Source organism: Pogoniulus pusillus, chromosome 18 (genome assembly GCF_015220805.1).
Source record: "Pogoniulus pusillus isolate bPogPus1 chromosome 18, bPogPus1.pri, whole genome shotgun sequence".
NCBI lineage: Eukaryota > Metazoa > Chordata > Aves > Piciformes > Lybiidae > Pogoniulus > Pogoniulus pusillus.
Genome location: NC_087281.1, coordinates 4999970 through 5020162, shown reverse-complemented (window position 1 = coordinate 5020162; position 20193 = coordinate 4999970). Strand labels below are relative to the sequence as shown.

Genomic DNA, 20193 nt, shown 5'->3' with positions numbered 1-20193 from the left:
AAGAACTTAGCTGGCTCCCTGCATCTTCACCTATCCCTCCTCATAGTGAAAAATATTCCCAGAGCAATATGGTTAAATGCTGGGATAAAACTATCCCAAACACTCTATGCTGCCTCAAATTGCATTGCAGTTAGAAGAACACTTCTGGGAGCACATCTTAGAATCATAGAATCAGTCAGGGTTGGAAAGGATCACAAGGATCATCCAGTCCCATGCCCAGGGACACCCTACCCTAGATCAGCCTTGCCAGAGTCTCATCCAGCCTGGCCTGAAACACCTCCAGCCATGGGGCCTCAACCACCTCCCTGGGCAACCCATTCCAGCCTCTCACCACTCTCATGCTCAACAACTTCCTTCTCATGTCAAGTCTGACTCTCCCCACCTCCAGCTTTACTCCATTCCCCCTAGTCCTGACACTTCCTGAGAGCCTAAAAAGTCCCTCCCCAATTTTTTTTGTAGGCCCCTTCAGATCCTGGCAGACCACAAGAAGGTCACCTCGCAGCCTCCTCTTCTCCAGATTGAACATAGCAGAGCTGCTGCAGCCCTCTGAGCATCCTCGTGGCCCTTCTCTGGACACACTCCAGCACATCCACATCTCTCTTGTCATCGGGCTCCAGAACTGGCTGCAGTACTCCAGGTGGGGTCTCAGCAGAGAGGTTTGCTGTTTTTTTTCTGAGACAGTGATCAAGTAGTTTTTGATCAAAATGTGCTTGCTGGAGCTTTCCTTTCTCAGTAAGAAAGATTACTTCCATACTTGTATCATCCTTGTTCTTGCCAGGGCTTATTTATCTGCTGTTCACTTTGTCACAATTAGATTCCCACCAAAATGTTTTAAGGACAAACCTTTGAAAGAAAATCAGAAGGTTAAAAAAAAACCAAATAAATAAAAGGAGATCCTGGTGTGAAGAAGCACTACAGATGCAGGACCTGCAGAGTCAACCCAAACCCTCATGAAAATGATGTTTTATCACATAGTTCTTAGCAGTCCAGAAGAATTTGCCTCTTGGTTCACTATTGCTAGCCTGATGTGGGCTGGCAGCAAACTGAAGATGCTTCTTCAGATGTTCCTTTCCTGCCCCCCACTGATGGTTGAGCAGCATCTATAGATTAGAGACCTTTGCTGTGGGGCTAGCATCACAGTATAATATCATCAGCAATTCTAAAGCATTCTCATAACATCAGACCAGGTTTGCTAGCCCCAAACTGACAGAAAATGCAAGCAAGGCAGGTTTACTTGTGTAATCTTTGTGCTGTGTTAATGTGACATAGCTTGGATGGGTTAACCATGGGTAAATTAAAAGGATGAGACAAAAATAAAGAGCAGAAACTGCATGCAGAGTCTGTCTTAAAGAACAGGCATAGATCTGGGGCTTGTACAGTGTTGGGCTTTGTGTGATACAGCCAAATTCTGGGAACCACAGCAGTAGCTAGGGGTGAGTATGAGAAGGTAAACAAGAAGCAGATTTCTCAGAGCTGTGGCTGCCAGTGAGGAATTTTACTCATGGCTTTGGCAGAGGTTTTTGGAGCCCTGACTGAGATGCCTTTAGAGACTCTATATGAAATAGAAGACTAAAATTAATAGTCCTATTGAAGAGAGGCTTCTGCCTATGTACTCACTCACACTGGCTTGCAAATATCCTTGGATATATTTATGCAGTAAACTCTTCTGGGTCTGCTCCACTCAGGTCAATCAGCATTCTGCAATTCCTTCCAGCAGGTGCAGGGCAAAACTGACAGCAGGGCAATGTTCCTATGTGTATATTGCTGCTTCCATCTGGTGATGTGAAAGGAGCCTGTCTGCTTTTCCTTCCAGACTGGAAAGGAAAGACTGTGAAGTAGACGGAACTGTCACAGTCAGTTTGATGGTAAAGCAGCAACTCCATCTCTGGCCTCCCTTTCAGTACAATTTGCTGTGCAGAGAACTAATCTCTATTTATCATTTTTTCTCCTCATCTGCCTTGCTCTTCCAAACAGGAGACAAGGGAGGCCAAGGTGAGTAAATCCTGCCTGTATCAGGAACAGCGTGGCCAAGGGGACACAGTCTCACACTGTGCCAGGGGAGGTCTAGGCTGGATGTTAGGAGGAAGTTGCTGTCAGAGGCAGTGATTGGAATGAGCTGCCCAGGGAGGTGGTGGAGTTGCCATCCCTGAAGGTGTTCAAGCAAAGCCTGGCTGAGGCACTTAGTGCCATGGTCTGGTTGATTGGCTAGGGCTGGGTGCTAGGTTGGGCTGGGTGATCTTGGAAGTCTCTTCCAACCTGACTGAATCTATGAATACCTACTGCAAACCCCAGCAAGGGGTACTTCCTGTGGCGTTCAGGCTGTACTCCAAGCAGCACACCCCAGCATAAAATAGGATATTTTCTTTTCAGTGTGACATTTCTGACTCCTGATTGCTCATTTCCCTCTAGCAGAACTCATCCCTTGAAAGCTGCTACTGATGTAACTCAGTTTCCTGTAGCTCTGCCTCAGCCCACCATACTTTCCCATACCTCCTGTCACTGGGAAGGGAGTCTTAAACTTATCACATTTTTTACTATAGTTTTTATTTATAATCTAGTCTCCAGCACACCCACAGTTCTCCCCAGCCTGGTGGAACCTGCACATTTAATGCACTAGTGGTGTATCCCAGGGATCAGTGCTGGGCCTGGGCCTGTTCAGTATCTTTATTGATGATCTGGACCAGGGATTGAGTCCAGCATCAGTAAGTTTGCAGATGACACCAAGTTAGGAGCAGGTATCAATATGTTGAAGAGTAGTAGAGCCCTGCAGTGATGTTGTCTGTGACATGAGGGAGCTGGGCCTGTTTAGCCTGGAGAGGAGGAGGCTCAGGGGTGATCTTATTACTGCCTACAACTACCTGAAGGGGCATTGCAGCCAGGTGGGGGTTGGCCTCTTCTCCCAGGTAACCAGCAATAGAACAAGGGGACACAGTCTCAAGTTGTGCCAGGGTAGGTCTAGGCTGGATATTAGGAAGAAGTTCTTCACAGAGAGAGTGATTTCCCATTGGAATGGGCTGCCCAGGGAGGTGGTGGAGGCACCGTCCCTGGGGGTCTTCAAGAAAAGACTGGATGAGGCACTCAGTGCCATGGTCTAGTTGACTGGCTAGGGCTGGGTGATAGGTTGGACTCGATGATCTTGGAGGTCTCTTCCAACCTGGTTGATTCTATGATTCTATGATTCTATGATTCTATGATTCTATGATTCTATGATGTTGCTCAAAATGTCTTATGTGCTGTCACTTCAAAGATCCAAGCTAGACTGCCAGCCCATGAAATCACTTAGAGAGCTGGGAAAAAAACAGAACAGCAGTTCTGGAGTTTGTACCCAGGCTTACTGGGTAATGAGGTCTGTTCAGCAGGAAGCAGTGGGTAGGATCCAGTTCTGCCCACACAACCATATGATATCTACTGGTCATGCTGGGAACTGTGTGGCAAGGCACCTCGGGTGCTGCATGTGAGATCCATCAGTACAGTTGTGCAGTTCCTCTGAGGAGTGCAGGAGATGCCACATGTCTGGACTTTGATAAAACCCAGTCCAGACTTAGTCACAAGGCATACACACATCATTCCTCTCTGTATGATTCCGCACTGGATCCTAGGATCATGCAGGAGTGCATGTGGGAAAGGTGTGGGGTGGCCCTTCCAGCTATATTTGTACAGGCCAAGTTCAGCACTGTTGTCATTTAAGCTTTCCTGGAGCTCACAAGCTCAACAGAACAAAATTTAGGATAGAATCATAGAATCAACCAGGTTGGAAGAGACCTCCAAGACCATCCAGTCCAACCTAGCACCCAGCCCTATCCAATCAACCAAACCATGGCACTAAGTGCCTCAGCCAGGCTTTGCTTGAACACCTCCAGGGACAGTGACTCCACCACCTCCCTGGGCAGCCCATTCCAATGCCAATCACTCTCTCTGCCAACAACTTCCTAACAACATCCAGCCTAGACCTCCCCTGGCACAGCTTGAGATTGTGTCCCCTTGTTCTGTTGCTGCTTGCCTGGCAGAAGAGACCAACCCCACCTGGCTACAGCCTCCCTTCAGGCAGTTGTAGACAGCAATGAGGTCAGCCCTGAGCCTCCTCTTCTGCAGGCTGCACACCCCCAGCTCCCTCAGCCTCTCCTCACAGGGCTGTGCTCCAGGCCCCTCACCAGCTTCGTTGCCCTTCTCTGGACACCTTCCAGCACCTCAACATCTCTGCACCAATTCATTATTCCATTTTCTGCTGCCTGCTGGCATTGCTCTCTACCACTGGCAGTGATTTTGCCATTGCCTTCTGCAGCATTATGCTTTGCTAAGCTGTACGTTATCTCTGCTGAACTGCCTGGAAACTGCCTGCTTTGAATTCACCAGGAGCAGGCACCAAGCAGCTTCACGTGACAGGCTTGCACAGCCAGAGTGACATCATGCCAAGACTGCACATTGCAAGACATCCTGCCTGCACCTGCCAAGACAAGGAGCCCTGGAAGGGGCACACAGATCATCCAGAGAAATCAGGATAAGGCCAGAGACTGTCTGCCTCTTTTCCCCAGCACCCTGTGAATCCTGGGAAGAACCAGAAGCCTCAGCAGCTAAGAAGACACCACCAGAACCCTTTACAAGTGTTTGGGTATTGTTTGAAGCTGTAGTTAGTCCCAAGGAATCAGGAGACTAATATTTTGTGAGTAAATACTCAAAGCTTCTTTAGCAAAATTCTGTAAGCACTTAATTAAATCCTAGCCCCTTGCCATAAGCAGAAAGGAGCTCCTCGAGTCCTTGCCCTAGTGGGCAAGTGGTATAACTGACCACAGGAATCTTCCCTTCCAGTTTAGTTGAGTTCATGCTGTAATATTGCTAGTTATTTCTTAAGCATTCTAGATCCCATGTTATCACCTCCATAATGCTTCCATGACCCTTGCAAAATCAGTGGTTGGGGTGAGGAGACTCCTGGACATTGAAAATCAACACACAACATTAACTTTGAGAAATACCAACTCGCAGTCCATTAGTTACCCCCTCCACTACACCCTCCCAGGTGCACATCTCTGGTGGCTCCATCCACATGCCATGGTGGTGACTGTTTATGGAGCTGGTACTACTCCTGCAGAAATCAAATCTCCCAATTGGGAACTGTGTGGCAAAGTAGGAGACCAGGTGCAAGGGAACCATATTCCCACATGTCTGGTGGCTCCATCCACATGCCATGGTGGTGACTGTTTATGGAGCTGGTACTACTCCTGCAGAAATCAAATCTCCCAATTGGGAACTGTGTGGCAAAGTAGGAGACCGTGGTGGGAAGACATGGAGGCAATGCACATATCCATCAAACTGATCCTGTTCTTTCTTTTACCTATTGCCCTAGCTGATTCTGCTTTGGCAGAGGGTTGGATTTGATGAACTCTAGAGGTATCTTCCAACACCTAACATTCTGGGATTCTTCCTAAGCTGAAGATTCCTACCTTTGCCCATGTGAGGACATTATCCAGCTGCTTAGATCCAGTCCTGCATGCAGAAGGGCCTGTACTGAGAGTGGGGCTGAAGCTGTCTGCAGTGAGGAACCAGCAAGAATCATGGTTGTGCTGGAGCTCACAGCTCCTCATTGTAGATGACTTTGACTGTGACCCTGCTCTGAAGGCAGCTTGGGCCTCTGTTTTGGTCCCTCTTCATTTGCTAGAGAAGTCATGAACACAAGACTTTTCCCTCAGATGTCAGCAATACCCAGTGATTATTCCCCTGCTCACTTAGAACTGTTCAGCAGCTGAATCACTTCTCAGCCAGCAATTGTGAGCTCAGAGATGGAGACATCTGTTCACACAAACTGAAGGTGTGGGAACAAATTAACTCTAGGTTTGGGAAGGGGTGAAAGGGAATGGGGAGATTCATTTTAAATGCAAGTTTCTCCAGCCCTAAGGCAGGCAAGACAGGCCAGAAAAATGCCCCACACTGCTGTTGGAAATGGACTTCTCTAAATCACACAGAACCAGGTTTTGACCTTACAACAGGAAACAAACCTCACAAACAGCACTAAAGCTGCAGGGTTGCACCCTATTGTTATCTGTTGCCAGTCCAGTTCAGATCTTCATTTTGTAGCTTGGCCTGAGCAGCTGACCACATTCCGTGGCTGTGCATGGCAATGGGATTTGATGTTTGTTCTGGTGCAGGAAAGCTTTCACCAGGGTGAGATGATGAAGGACTCATCAGTCTGGAATTGCTGGGTCCTGATGGCTGAAGCACTAAACAGAGAGCCCTGTTGGTTTTCCCCCATTTCTCCTGCTCTCCTCTATGTCTGCTCAGTGTATTTCCTAAGCACAACAGACTGCCTCTCAGCATCTGAGCTGGCTTCCCACCGCTCGCTGTCTCATGGAAGTCTATTCAAGAACAGTCCTCGCATGCTCGCCCCGGAGCCGGTTTGCAGTCTGCCAAAAGCTTCACGGACAAACACATGGACAATCAGCTACTTAAAAGCATCTTTTCCAGGGGAGTACTCTGCATTCTTAATGGCAGTTTTCTGGAGGTTAATTAGAATATGTCCAATTTTCTTTGCATTTCCATCACCACCGCTTCCTTGCAAGCTGCTATAAAGCAGCACAGACCTTTACAGCTCTTACCTCTCGCAGTGACAGCTTTAGGCTTGGCAAAGGATGAGCAGGGAATAAGGGAGGAAGGGGAGAAAGAATTGTCAGGCCTGAGGTGGAAAAAAACAGTGAGAATCTGTAACCTTGCAGAATTCATCCCCAAGTGTTACCCCTGCAGCCTTTCAGACAAAACCCTTCCTTTCCAGTCTAAGGTGCCCACATGCCCTCACCATCATGCCCTCTGCAGTCAGTGTTAAAGAACATAAAAGACCAAACCACCCAATAGACAAAACCCCTGAGGGCTGGCATCACTTGAAAAGAAAAGCATGGGGCCTCAAAACCACATTTTGAACCTATTTCTCCTTGCAACTCGTCTGATCTGGACAGCTCCATACTCTCTTTGGAGTAACTGCCGCATCCTCAACCTGTCATTGCCCTCCCCACTGAGTATGTCAGCATTCCCAGTGTCTTTCACATCTGTGTGTGGTCATGTCAGGAGCTCTAAGAGATGGCTAACAATAAGAGAAAATATCCACAGGAGCAGCAAGCACAGATCTTTTGCAGTGTGGTTTGGTCTTCGTGTACTTCTGGTACTTGGGGTCTGCTTTTGGTTAGATTTGCTAGCCCTAGGAAGAGTCAGAGCAGAATGCTCCAGTGCATGCACACTGAGGTGCAATTAACAGTCACCCTTTCTTTCCTTCAAGGGTAAGAACTAGAAGTGACAAATTAAGACTTGCTCCACTGCTGCCTTTTGTAGAACCACAGGAAGATTTGCACACACAGCTGACTGAAGTAATTTTCATAGCATCTCCTGAAAAAGAGGAGGAGATGAGAGCTCTGTCTGCCTGTCTTGACAAGGGCTCAGGAAACAGGATGTTTAAGCAAAGGCAAAGGTCATACCACTGTAGTTGTTGGGGAAGAGAACAGGTCCCAGAGCCACTTGGGTCTAAGGGAAAACACAGCACCGTGGTGCTGAGAGTCTTCTTACAGAGAAACCTCTGAAAGGGGCCTTGTTTTCAGCTTCAAAGTGAGACAGCACAGCTGTAGGAATTTACCCTGGAGTGGCAACCCTGTGAAGGAGAGATATTCAACATGCATTAAGACTGGAGATGAAAAGTTACCATGACTGTCCAATGCAGATATTGAGGAGAGGTCCAAACCTGAGCCAGAGCACCTGCGAGGTGACACCTGAGTGTTAGCTCTGCTCTTCACTTTGGCTCAGTACTGCAGACAGACTACTGCAGACACACAGACATAGGGGGCACTCAGCAGTTTGGTGAACTAAGTGGACTTCACAGAATCATAGAATCAACCAGGTTGGAAGAGACCTCCAAGATCATCCAGTCCAACCTAGCACCCAACTCTATCCAATCAACTAGACCATGGCACTAAGTGCCTCATCCAGTCTTGTCTTGAACAGCTCCAGGGAGAGCAACTCCACCACCTCCCTGGGCAGCCCATTCCAATGCCAATCACTCTCTCTGGCAACAACTTCCTCCTAACATCCAGCCTAGACCTCCCCTGGCACAACTTGAGACTGTGTCCCCTTGTTCTCTTGCTGCTTGCCTGGCAGAAGAGCCCAACCCCACCTGGCTACAGCCTCCCTTCAGGTAGTTGTAGACAGCAATGAGGTCTGCCCTGAGCCTCCACTTTTCCAGGCTGCACACCCCCAGCTCCCTCAGCCTCTCCTCATAGGCCTTACGTTCCAGGCCTCTCACCAGCTTTGTTGCCCTCTTCTGGACACATTCCAGTACCTCAACATCTCTCTTGAAACAACATCCTGCAGAAGAGGTCTCTGTAATCAGGCAGCTCTGAATTCCCAGCAACCGTTGCATGCTTGCTCACAGGTTAGGTACCAGGGCAAAGTCAAAGGAGAATAACTAAAACTCTTTAAAAGGCTTTCCTCCAGAGTCAAAAATGTAGCTAGGCATTTGTACAGGATTGGCTATCATTATAAGCAGAAATTATCATCTTACCATCACCTAGCTATGAAGTGCTTGTTAATCTTCCTCTCTTGATCAACTTAATTAACAGATCTCAGGATAAATGGTTTAGTTATTTACTGGAGAGCTGATTATTTTGTGATAAGCATCCTCACTGTTTGTGTTCAGTTGATTAAACTGTAGAATAAGCTGAGGCCCTGTGTGAATTGATAACAGCAGTTCCTCACACTGGGGAGGTATTTGTCAATCCAAAGTGTCCTGCATTCTCCAACATGCCAGCATTCAGGTGAAAACAACAACAATGACCACCAAAAGAAGAAATAAGGGGTTTAGAGTATAGGAAAGTCAAGACCTTGGCAGCTCTCACAAGCCTTTCTCACTGGGAAAAGGTTTCATCTTTGCAGACATGAAGGTGAGCCAATATGCACCCCAAAGCCAAGCTGGAGCAGCACAGCATTACTGCAGTCAAAAGTGGAAGAAGAATCCTTGTGGCTTCTGAGGAAGCCTGCTAGTGCTGAGGTTGCTTCAAAGCAAAGTTATATCAGCGAAGCCAACGGAGGATTTGGAAGTTAATGCCAAGGCAGAGCAGCAAAAACTTCCTGGCCTGTGCTCGCTCTGCAGAAATGCTGTGGTTTCCTTTGTCCTGACATAGCACAACTTCTTCAGCAGCATCTAAACCACCACCAACAGAAAAAGGAAGACAGAAGAAAGCTACTCTGAAATGCTGTGACATTTTGCTGGTGCCGTTGGAGTTGCAGGAGATGATCACTGCCTGTTTTCAGCGGCTTCTGGAAGGGCCATTTAAAGATTTTTCCTCATCCAGCATCTTAGCTGTGCAGTTTGGCTTCAGAATCCCATGATGAAGAAATCTTAGACGATAGCAAGCTGTAGTTGCATGTGTATTGATGAAATTCCCATTGGATCACATGCACATTATGTATTGATCTTCAGAGAGCAAAAGAGATGAAGGGATTTAAGTCAAATTTGTCAGTGTCTTTTATTTCTGCATTTAACAGCATTGTATACTTCAGCACAATGCACAGAAACAGAAGCACATTCCAGGACAATTTCCAAGTTAAGAATTTATTTTGGTTGTTTCCTGCTGTCTTACAATAATTCTTTCAGGGAAACAAAGAGCCTCTGGGCACTGTACAACTGACCAGAACAGTCACCATGTCAGCCAACTCTGCTAGAACAAGGAATTGCATCAGTGTGGAGCTAGGAAAGCCTAGGGTCTCATAGAGCTGTGTTAGACAACCCCTGGTTGCACTGATCTTAATTCCTGTATCTTGCTTTCTCTATCTATTTAGTGTTTAAATTTGGGGTCATAAATATTCCCCAGGGCTACAGGCTGGGGACAGAGTGGCTGAGAGCAGCCAGGAAGAAAGAGACCTGGGTGTATTGGTAGTGGAACATGAGTGAGCAGTGTGCCCAGGTGGCAAAGAGAGCCAATGGCATCCTGGCCTGGATCAGGAACAGTGTGGCCAGCAGGACAAGGGAGGTTATTCTACTCCTGTGCTCAGCACTGATCAGGCCACAGCTTGAGTGCTGTGTCCAGTTCTGGGCTCCTCAATTCAAGAGAGATGTTGAGGTGCTGGAAGGTGTCCAGAGAAGGGCAACAAAGCTGGTGAGGGGCCTGGAACACAGCCCTGTGAGGAGAGGCTGAGGGAGCTGGGGGTGTGCAGCCTGCAGAAGAGGAGGCTCAGGGCTGACCTCATTGCTGTCTACAACTGCCTGAAGGGAGGCTGTAGCCAGGTGAGGTTGGTCTCTTCTGCCAGGCAACCAGCAACAGAAGAAGGGGACACAGTCTCAAGCTGTGCCAGGGCAGGTCTAGGCTGGATGTTAGGAGGAAGTTGTTGGCAGAGAGAGTGATTGGCATTGGAATGGGCTGCCCAGGGAGGTGGTGGAGTCACCATCCCTGAAGCTGTTGAAGAAAAGCCTGGATGAGGCACTTTTGTCCTCTCAATTCCCTTCTCTCATCAACTTCAGGAGCACTGCAGTTACACATAACTGCAATATCCTCAGTTCTATCTGCAACACTTTCAATTTGCCAGCTCCACTTCTATCCCTGCTGCAGATTTCTATCCCCTGCGCTCAGCACACCTGCAATCCCTCAGTGGCTTTCCTGCATGCTCCTCTCTGCCCTTGCTATGCACCCATCCCACCACCTCACCTGTGTTTGGTCTCGATTGGACAAAAAGCAGCAAGTAATTGAAGCAACTGGGAGCTGTGTATGTAGTGACAGGCCAGTCACTTGGCTGACCCAAGGCTGCAAGGCAATGGCTAAAGCCTACTTCTCCCTCAAGTGTGGTCTTCAGTAAGGTCTCTTTACTCTGTAAAGAGTCTGGAAAAGCCTGGAGGAACTTAGTATCTCCGAGATATCCATCAGCTCCTTTGCCAAATTTAGCTGATGTGTAACAGCTGATGGGAAGGGAAAAGGAGAAGACTGGACAAAAAGTGGCAGGCAGACCTGCCACATCATCTTAGCTTTGATAGCAAAACAGACTTCCAGCCAGCTCTGAATAATGCTACGTCCTCAGATGCTGTGTTCCAGTTGGTTTGCCTTCTCCTCCCCAACAGCCTCACTGCCCCTCAGAGCAGAGGCAGTTCAGTCAGCCACACAGAAGGATGGGAAGCTGCTCTGAACAAGAATGCATGTATGCTCCTTCCTCCACCCAACAACCAGCCTGGAAGTATTAAACCAGATGTTAAAATATTGTTCACACATGTGAATTATCACAGCCTGATTCCACTCATGACACAAGTGGTTTATAAGTGGAAAACAAGATATTGGTGGCACAACAAATTCATGATGTCAGATTCTGGCTGCAGACACTTCTCTTGGGCAAGAGCTCCCCCTCTGCTCTGCTGACACCCCACCTAGAGTACTGCAGCCAGTTCTGGAGCCCCCATTACAAGAGGGATGTGGAATGGCTGGAGCATGTCCAGAGAAGGGCCACGAGGATGCTCAGAGGGCTGCAGCAGCTCTGCTGTGAGCACAGACTGAAAGAGTTGGGGCTGTGCAGTCTGCAGAAGAGGAGGCTCCCAGGTGACCTTCTTGTGGCCTTCCAGGATCTGAAGGGGGCTACAAAAAAGCTGGGGAGGGACTTTTTAGGCTGTCAAGGAGTGACAGGACTGGGGGGAATGGAGCGAAGCTGGAGGTGGGTAGGTTTAGTCTTATTATGAGGAAGTTGTTGAGCATGAGAGTGGTGAGGCTGGCATGGGTTGCCCAGGGAGGTGGTTGAGGCCCCATGGCTGGAGGTGTTTCAGGCCAGGCTGGCTGAGGCTGTGGCCAGGCTGATCTAGGGCAGGGTGTCCCTGCCCATGGTACTGGATGATCCTTATGATCCCTTCTAACCTTGACTGATTCTATGATTCTAGGACGTTCTCCCAGAAGTGTCCTTCTAACTGCAATGCAATTTGAGGCAGCATAGAGTGTTTGGGATAGTTTTATCCCAGCATTTAACCATATTGCTCTGGGAATATTTTCATTATGAGGAGGGATAGGTGAAGATGCAGGGAGCCAGCTAAGTTCTTTATAGGCACATAGGAGGGGAAGGCCCTCATTGTCCTGTGCAGTTCCTGGTCAGAGAGCAACAGGCACCATGGCATGTGCAAAGCAATTCTGTGCTTCTTTCCTCTCTCATTAGCGCCGCTTGTCCGTCCTTGTCCTCTGAACTTCTTCCTCTCAGCCCCTGCTCCAATTCTCACTGAAGTGAATCACACAGCTTTTGCATAGTGCACATCCCCAGGCAAAACAACCCATGGAAATGCAACTGCAGTTTAGCTGCAGTTTGACTTAAAGCTGCTCAGGCAGACGCTCTGGGGGGGTGGGCTTTGTTGATTTGTTTGTTGCGTATATGCTGCCTGTTCATTTTTACTGCTTGTCAACTTCCTCTCTATAAAATCTGTGTGAGAGCTGAACTACCATGTTAAAGGGAACTTACCAGATGGGGAAAATATGGCTGATTAAAGTGGCTGTTTCCATGTTTGCAGAGTGTTGTGACACATCTTCACGTTGAGTAAGGTGATTGGCAGAGAAACAACAGCAGCGAGAGCTGATGAGTGTATGCGTCATGTATAAATGCCTGGAGCTGAGTAGAGCTTGGTTCTGCAAACTTCACAGGGCTCCCAAGTCTGAGTTATTGTAGATCTTGCTGAAGGAAAAAAAAGAGTAGTAATAATAATAGCAACAATAATTTAAACATATATTTATAATTCCTGCTTTAGACTACTAAAGACAACATGAGAGAAAATCAGGGAGATTGTCTCAGACATGGAATTAAGGTTATCCTCACATTACAAGTGCTCTGCAGCAGGTACACTGCTGTTTAGTCCTGTTTGTGTTATATCCTTTCTTTCCATTCCAGCAAGGAAGGATGGATTTCTCTTGAAGCCTGAGTTTCTAGATCTGTCACAGACTTTGAGTATGATCTGGAACTCACATCATCTCCTGTTCCTTCAGCACTCCATCTACAACTTGTGGGTAACACTTGATATGGGAAAAAGGGCTAGAGAGCACAGAGTGCAAGAACCTAGTTAAGGCATTAACTGTGTGAGCACTGATGTAAAGCAGCATCAATCAGATAAACACAGAGGAGGTGGGTTAAATCACTGAATAGAATCATAGAATCAGTCAGGGTTGGAAGGGAACACAAGGATCAGCCAGTTCCAACCTCCCTGTCATGGGCAGGGACACCCTACCCTAGAGCAGGCTGCCCACAGCCTCAGCCAGCCTGGCCTTAAACACCTCCAGCCATGGGGCCTCAACCACTTCCCTGGGCAACCCAGTCCAGGCTCTCACCACTCTCATGCTCAACAACTTCCTCCTTAGAGCCAGTCTGACTCTCCCCATCTCCAGCTTTGCTCCATTCCCCCTAGTCCTGTCACTCCCTGACAGCCTAAAAAGTCCCTGCCCAGCTTTTTTTGTAGGCCCCCTTTAAATACTGGAAAGCCACAAGAAGCTTAAGCTTGAGAGAATCTTGAAACACTTATGGAGAAAGAGAATACTGTGTTCAAAGATGAGAACATTGGAGACTCCAGCCAAGAATGTGGCCCCTTCTGGGCAAGGGTCAGAGCAGACAGAGATGCAGAATGTCAAAAGCAGAGCTGAGAATTAAGGAAGTGTTTAGACAAGAGTTTCTTCTGAGCCAAACAGACCCCAAGTTTGCCTGGAGGGAAGGCAAGGTCACCAGACTCTCTGAGCCCTGGGACCTGCCTGCCATGAAATACACCCCTGCAGCACTCAAGCCTGCTCCACCTGTGAGCTGCCAGTTACAGCTTTCCTTAGGAGCACCTGTGCACTGCTGAATTCACTGAAGAGTTAGTTAGGTTGTTGCATGGGGCATTAAACGCCTGGATAACTCTAGGAGATCTCACTGAAAACAAAGGGCATTACCTGCCACTGCAGCTAGCAAAGCCCTAAGGGTGAAAAAAAAGTCATCTGAAATGAAAGGAAGAAAAGTGCTTGTAGCAGCTCCTGCAGGGAGCACCTGCAGAGAGGGAAGCTGCTCTCCAGATTGCACTGGAAGCTATGTTGTGTGCTGCTCACGCATACACTGTGCAATTTCCCTCGGGCAGAGCAGGGGAAGAAGGTAAATCTAGGTGATGCAGGGATGCTTTTCAGCAGAACTCTCATAATACAGCAAGGGAACGAAGCTTGGCTGGAAGATTACGGAGGGGTGGGACTGGCTGTTGAATTCCCCATAGAAAAATTGAAGTGAGACAAGGGCAAACAACAGAGAGGTTATGCTAACGCTGGGCTGAAATGATGAGTGTTCAGGGAAGATGGCTGAGCTGGTTGCTGGGTGACAGTCCCCTGCTCCCAGACCTCAGAGGCAGCAGAAATACCAAATTCCTGGAGGCCAAAAACGGGCACTGAGACTGGCTCTAGTTGCAAGGGCATATTTATGATGAACACAACATTCTTTCTATTTCTGTCACCAATGTTTTTGTTCCCTAAACCTTGCTTGATACCCAAAGAGTTACTCTGCCTGTGTCTCAGGTCTAACTGAAATGTCCCAGAGACTCAAACATAGGTAGCAGAAATAACAACAATTTATAGGATGCCTTTCCCTCTCCCCCCTCCTTTCCCAAAGAAAAGGACTTAGATGTCTACAACTACCTGAAGGGGCATTGTAGCCAGGTGGGGGGTGGCCTCTTCTGCCAGGCAAGCAGCAATAGAACAAGGGGACACAGTCTCAAGTTGTGCCAGGGTAGGTATAGGCTGGATGTTAGGAGGAAGTTCTTCACAGAGAGAGTGATTGGCATTGGAATGGGCTGCCCAGGGAGGTGGTGGAGGCACTGTCCCTGGGGGTCTTCAAGAAAACCCTGGCTGAGGCACTTAGTGCCATAGTCTAGTTGACTGGATAGGGCTGGGTGCTAGGTTGGACTGGATGATCTTGGAGGTCTCTTCCAACCTGGTTGATTCTATGATTCTATGATTCTATGATTCTATGTAGAGAGAGGAAAGATAAAGCACACCCAAATAAGCAATCCCATTTCAATTTGAAAGTGAAAAGAAGAAAAGTTTAACAAGAAATAAAAGTATTTGAGGTAGGGAAACTACAAAAGGAATAGGGAAGGGAAAAGAAGGTACCAAACATATACATACGACCAGATGTGATGGCAGTGGTTTGTCCTCCTCAAGGGTTACGGCTGCGTGGTGAAACAAAGAGTAGCAGGACACAGGGTGGTGATGCTGGCAAGCAGGGAAGCAGGGCGAGAGAGAGGGAAACAGGCAGTTCCTCTGTGTTTTATAGGGGGTCTAGGCAGGAGGCAGGAGTAGGCTAACCACCACACCTGGTAGTGTTTGTGGAGAGGTCAAGATCACCTGGGGTCAGGGTCAGGACCACTCCCCCAGGAGGGTTAACCTTTTACAGCCTGGTGAAAGGCTTTGCAACACATAATCATTTTTAAAGGAACAACCAACGATGTGCAGCTCTGGTGATGGATTTTCTTTTGAATACTCTTACAAATGGGAAGAATAATGAGACTGTGAGGGATTAGGCAAAGTGAATAACCTGCATTAATTCTGCTGTCCAGGCAATGATTGTTAACAACTATGGAAACTGTTTATTAATGCTCAAACTCGCCAGAAAACTTATTTGCAGGTTCAAAAAGTACACAGGTTGGAAATGTATAGAGGCAGGGCACAGGCAAAACCTGAGCACTTATTGAGCACTTATTGCTTAAAGTGGCAAACACAAATGTGATACTGGAAGAGGCTTTTGAGTGTTTACTCACAAAGTATAAATCAGACAGTACCAAAGCAGTGGAACTTTGTCTTATTGGCCACTGAGACTTGATTCTTCTGGGGAAAGGAGGCAGCCAATCTCTGACCTTGTCTCCTGGCTCCTCTGGGCAATCTGTGTATCTCCAGGGCTTCTAGTCTTGGCAGGAGACTTTCAGGTGCAGGCAGGATGCCTTGCCATGTGCAGTCTCAGCACAATGTCATGCTGGCTATGCAGGCTGATCACGTGCAGGCATTTGGAGCCTGTTCCTGGTAAGCTCTCCAAGCAAAATTCAGGATGCAATATGAGGCAGCAGCAGCAGCCCTGTGCTACCTGCTTATCCCTTTATCAATATCCAGCCTGAGACTAGTGGGGCACTGGATGTAGATTAGCTAGTTAGAATGGCACTTTGCCAGGCCTCACCACATTAGGTGAAACCAGGGGTTTCACCCTCCCCTCCCAGGATTGCCCCCTCCCAGCACAGGAGGAGCAGGGAAACACCTTTTGGCAAGCCATCATGGATAAGCCCATGTTTGCCCCATCAAGCCTGCCACCTTGCTCTGGTGTGCTAATGTATGAGCTAGCTGATGAGCAACAGCTTACAATCCTCCCTTAGTTCTTCCCTTGGCCTGCATGAAGTGCTTTCAGCCAAAAGTACCATTCCTTCAGACGCTTTTCAACTTGTGCAAGCTTGGTTTTTCCTTCTCAGACTTGCTAGCAGAGGATGCCTTCCCACTCCAGGCGTGTTATGAAAGGAAAAACACAGTATGGGATAATTTCTGCGCCAGAACATGAAATGCAGATGAGCTTGGTGGCATGAGGTAGGCAAAATAATCCATTTCAAGGGACACTTTGTCATCTCTGCAGTTGAATATTCAATTGTAGCCACTGGCCAAGAATTCAATTACCAAGGTGTCCTCTCTTCTAGTTTAGTTTTTGCAGCCTGATATGCAAAGGGCAGATACACTTCCCTTGACAATTCTCTTTCAGTCACTCTGAACATCTTAGTTGAAGCTTTAGCTTTCAGCATCACTCTGCTTCTGTTGGTGGCCAGTTGGCAAGGGAGACAAAAAAAAGAGCAATTACTTAATGGTTACATAATTATTTGCTGCTGAATTTGCAGAAAACTCGGACATATGGAAACTATGTTTAAAATCAAATGTGTGTCCAGAGAACAAAACACGGGCATAAACTGTTACAGTATTTGACTGTGTCCAGGGAAGGGCCAGGAGGATGCTCAGAGGGCTGCAGCAGCTCTGCTGTGAGCACAGACTGAAAGAGTTGGGGCTGTGCAGGCTGCAGAAGAGGAGGCTCCCAGGTGACCTTCTTGTGGCCTTCCAGGATCTGAAGGGGGCCAACAAAAAAGCTGGGGAGGGACTTTTCAGGACATCAGGGAGTGACAGGACTGGGGGGAATGGAACAAAGCTGGAGGTGGGGAGAGTCAGAGTGGCCACAAGGAGGAAGTTGTTGAGCATGAGAGTGGTGAGAGCCCGGCATGGGTTGCCCAGGGAGGTGGTTGAGGCCCCATGGCTGGAGGTGTTTAAGGTCAGGCTGGATGAGGCTGTGGGCAGCCTGCTCTAGGGTAGGATGTCCTTGCCCATGGCAGGGAGGTTGGAACTGGCTGATCCTTGTGTTGCCTTCCAACCCTGACTGATTCTGTGATTCTATTTGCTTCTAGATGTGCAGATGTGAGAAAACACTCATGGAAACATAAACAGAAGCAGCTCATTCTGCACAGTCATGCTTTTCCCTTTCCTGGTATCCATGAAAGGTGACACTTTTAGTTTGTAGCTCTGTGACCAGCGCAGCACTGGCACTCCAGGCACACAACTTTCCTTCAGGCAAGTGGCATTTGAGAGAGAGTTGCTGCTATGTGGTGCCTGCCGCTGGGCAATCCAGGCACTGGAACTCCTGATTTCAATGCTTCTGGAGGTCAGTGCAGTACTTGGAGGTGGATAATCAGCCTGACTTTACTCCCACCTACAAATAACAGAACCCATGGGGATGAATTGTTTTACCTTTCCCCCTTGAGTTCAGACCACAATCTGTTCTCTCTTGCTAGGTCCATTGACACAGGTACAGCTTCTGCCAAATGCCCTTGACTTTGCTAGACTGCTTCCAAATGATTTACTGATTGTGAGTGAAAAGAGACACATTCTCTTGAGCAAGAGCTGGGAGGAGGCTAATATTAGTCTGGTGCTAGCAGTGGGTAAGGCACTGAAGTAGATTTAAACAAACAAACAAAGTAATTTTCCAGCCTGACAGAACTGATGAAATCAGTGCCTTCTTTTGACATAGTACTCTTCTTTGCTCACTCTGCTGGTGAGTGAGGCAGCAGGGGCTGGACTCCAGTCAGCTGCAGCACAGCAAATAACGCTGCTGCTGCCTGCGCTGCCAGGAGCTCCCCGAGTTTCAGTCACACCATCTGTGGCACAGTCTCTCCTCATTAGCACTGTCCTCATGAAGAGAGAGGACTTCACATAGCCAGAAGGTGTATGGCTGTGACAAGCAATGCTTTCCACTTTCACTCAGAAGGGAAACTTACACAGCATCCATGCAGACCCAACAGCATCTGGAAGCCCTCCCCTGCCTCTTGCCGTATCTCGTCTGTGGACAAGGATGAGTGTCTCAGCCCATCCAGTTAGCTTTAATGCAGCACAGCTGACTGTCAATTGCTCTAGGACAATTAACTTGCTGCAGCCTGAAGCTAAACCCTGCTGGAATCCTAGAGAAAGTGCTGCCCATCCCACGGCTTCCAATGGCCAGGGTTGAAACATCCCCATCCTCCTAAAATTACACTCCCTTCTTCTCGATCTCATTTATTTCTCATCACTGTGACTGTGATTTCCTCCCCCTCAAGCCCTCTCTCCCTCCTACCAGCATACTTTGCCTAATTCCTCCCGAGACGCTATCAGCTGGGATGATGAGCAGCTGAGCTCCCTGTGTTACTGCTGACCCAGCCTGAGACCTGCAGGGTCAGCTTTTGCCAGGAGCAGAAGAGGAAGGCTGGTGAGCTAGCTAATAACCAGAGCCAGCAGCTCTCCATCGCCCTCTCCTTTGTGGCTGTGGACACGGAATGATGCAAGGGAAAAACCCACATGCTTCTCTGCCCTGGGCTTGCCAAAACCCTCTGACTGCCTGCCTGATCTGAGCCCTGTCCAGCCCCCTGCTACACAGCCAGCTGGCATCTTTGCAGAGAGGCTCAGTGCTTTTTATTAGGTTCTTTGCTGGTTCTTTTTCTCCCCTTGCATGCAACTCCAGCATAAAGAAACCTGCGTGGCTTGACTGCCTAAGGCCTACTCTAGTCCAAAATGCTGCAAGGCTGTGTGAGCTGAAGGCACCACCTGAAAAATAAAGAAGCATGCCCTTAGTTTCTCTCCCTGGATCTTCCCATGTTCACAGTATGGTCCCTGTGACCGCAGTGCCTTTGGATTCAGAAGCTAATCAGCGAGCAGCCAGAGGCACAGTTTCATTCTGCATATTCAGAAGCACTCACCCCAAAATGGTGTGTTCAGTATTGCTTGTACAATGAAGGATGCTCTGGGGAACAGAGAAAGTGCAGGATTCACAGTGTTCATCTTTCCACAGCACACAGAAAGAGCAGCAGAGTTCAGGAGGAAGAGGGTGATGACTGAGGCTGTCAGGCTCATGAACCTTTTCCACTGCCATGCCAGCTCCTGGCAGCAGCAGCACTACTGTAACTAACTGGATGAACAACTGGGCAAGGCTGGCCCTTGACAAATGCTAAGCCACACAGGGCTGTCTAACTTAACATGGAAAGAGCCAGCATTAGAGGAAACAGCAGTGAGCCAGGAGACAGGCTAGGGACAACTGCAAAAAGTGAGGAAAGGAGGAGTTCTGCTTTGAGAAGGGAGTTACAGCATTCTTTGCTCTGTGCTGCTAGAGCATCCTCTGCTCACAGCTTCAAGAGAAGAACTAGAAGCATGCCTTTACTTAAGCAGAGAAGTGCTTCTCTGCCACTGAACTGGTGGCAAGATGCAGAAGGAACAATGTGGTTCCACATATTGGCAGTATCAGACATGCTTCTTTCCTTGCCATTTCCAAAGGACCATTGGGTACTCTCACAGAGAGAGTGACTGGCATTGGAATGGGCTGCCCAGGGAGGTGGTGGAGGCACCAGCCCTGGAGGTGTTGAAGCAAAGCCTGGCTGAGGCACTTAGTGCCATGGTCTGGTTGATTGGACAGGGCTGGGTGCTAGGTTGGACAGGATGATTTTGGAGGTCTCTTCGAACCTGGTTGATTCTATGATTCTCTGTCATTTTGCAGTGTGATTCCTCCTCAGATAAACACTTACTGAGTTAAGAAGAGGAAAAGCCTTCTTTTCTCCTTTGGCATAGGGTAATAAGATGCTGTGGTATCTACTTGTGCTGTGCATGGTGGGAGCAGGGCCAGGAGGCCAAGCAGCAACCCTTCCTCCATCCACCAGCTCCTATTCAAGTCTCA

General features: G+C 48.2%; 1 long non-coding RNA gene across 2 annotated transcripts; it reads right to left on the bottom strand.

The window, feature by feature from the left end:
* Positions 1-9564: 9564 nt before the first annotated feature.
* On the bottom strand, positions 9565-15273 carry LOC135183357 (uncharacterized). 2 transcript variants are annotated; one of them, XR_010305524.1, is made up of 3 exons: positions 15111-15273; positions 12445-12654; positions 9565-9686 (listed from the first exon to the last, which is right to left on the bottom strand). It is a non-coding gene; the product is annotated as an uncharacterized LOC135183357 (long non-coding RNA). The 2 variants fall into 2 exon arrangements; XR_010305523.1 differs by having other exon boundaries at positions 9565-9683; positions 15111-15270.
* Between the last annotated feature and the right edge of the window lie 4920 nt (positions 15274-20193).